Raw genomic sequence first — 1,776 nt, forward strand, 5'->3', positions numbered from 1 at the left:
ACTTAAATATGGCTGCCAATGCCAACCGTTTAAGTGTTTATTTCCTCGTCCATCCTAAGGGGTACATGTGACAGGGAAGTCCCTGTCACCCAATCTCTGAGTTATCTGGAGACCAAGGCAGGTAAAATAAGGAACATCACTTGCAGGATATTCTCTCTGTGTCTATACTGTATCACCATCATCTCTCTGTGTCTATACTGTATCACCACCATCTATCTCTACTGTAGCCTCGAGCCAGCCTTGCGTGCTGAAGAAACAAGTCTTTGAAGCCCTGCATCTCCCTAAGTGACCCTGTCCCTCCATTCCTCCACTTCGTCTTGGCTCATCCCTTCACCAGTCAGCCAGTCCCCTCCCCTCCTCTCCTCCCCTCTTTCATGTTTCTTACCCACGAGCGAGTCTCTTTGATGTGGCGAGTCCACGAGCATCACTGAGCCCCCCCCCCCCCCCCCTTCCCCCTCCAGACCTGGGATTAGCCCAGTTTCCTGGCCCTGTTCAGACCTTCCATCAAACCTAAGAAGAGGCCTAAGACTGCGTGTAACAGAAATCACCCTCACCCCCTAAACTCCTTGCTAATGCGAGCCTCTGACTCAAACCAGATGAGACTTCTCTATTTTTACCTTTTTTTCCAGCCAAGACCAGTCCAGAGGGACTTCCTGTGTAGTTAGGAATTAAACGGCGGGACCTGCAGCGCTTGTTATACGCAGTGCAAGCTGAATCACACAGGCTTAACCTCCGTACGTGAATATCTGAGGAACTAGATCCTCTGTATGTCCATATCTGACCTCGTACTGCGCAGAGAGGATTGCTGATTATCCACATTCGAGATGTTTTACAGAAACCACTAAAATAAATAAAGATAAAGGTGGAATTGGTGAGCTATAGGACAGTGTCACGGGTTAAAGAATAGAGAAGTCTACTGAAACAGTTCAACCAGTTTATCCCTCATCATCTGACACTGAAATCAATACTGCCATCCCATATACGGCAATACACGAGGCGCCAGCCTCCAGTACTGGTGTGTGTCCTTACTTACTGTATCTACCTTAGCACTAGCAGTTTCACTACGGTACCTGTCTTCTGTTTGACCTTTAGAATCAGAAGTTGAACGCGACTGTATGAGTCAGCTCTCTGCTCACTCTGCCTCCTCACTGCCTCTCGGCTCCCTGCCTCTCGGCTCCCTGCCTCTCGGCTCCCTGCCTCTCGGGCTCCCCTGCCTCTCGGCTCCCTGCCTCTCGGCTCCCTCCTCTGCCTCCACACTGCCTCTCATGCTGGCAACGCCGCGCGGCCCGCCTTTCAAATGCCGAGAGGATCAAAAGCAGACAAGTAGGTGGGTTGACACGGCAACCTGATATCTAGCAGCAAGTGTGTGTGTGTTACATATGTGGGTGGGCAGCCACACCAGTGGGCTGATTTTACTATCTAAATTCTATAAAATGTAGTATCTTGTATCTACGTGCTTTCTAGAATGTCTAGTTGGTGTATCGAGGCCCAACTGTCAGATTACTACAATTACCGTCTCCTTAATATATCTGGTAGTCCTCTTTAATGAGTCTCTCTGCTAGCCTGTCTTCCAGTCTCTCCCAATCAAAAACTTGGTGAACACCGTCCTGACATCATTAATTCTCTCATTTTACATTTGATTGGTTAAGTAGACGCTTGGTCAGATTGGCTTCGATCCTGGCCCGCTTGGTTGACAGTACCTGTATGAGGGGCTGGGAGGGATGGCCTCCATGAAGAACAAGGCTGCCGTGCGGGCCCCTCAGTGCCACTTCTTGC

Source organism: Hypomesus transpacificus, chromosome 23, assembly GCF_021917145.1.
Source record: "Hypomesus transpacificus isolate Combined female chromosome 23, fHypTra1, whole genome shotgun sequence".
Lineage (NCBI taxonomy): Eukaryota > Metazoa > Chordata > Actinopteri > Osmeriformes > Osmeridae > Hypomesus > Hypomesus transpacificus.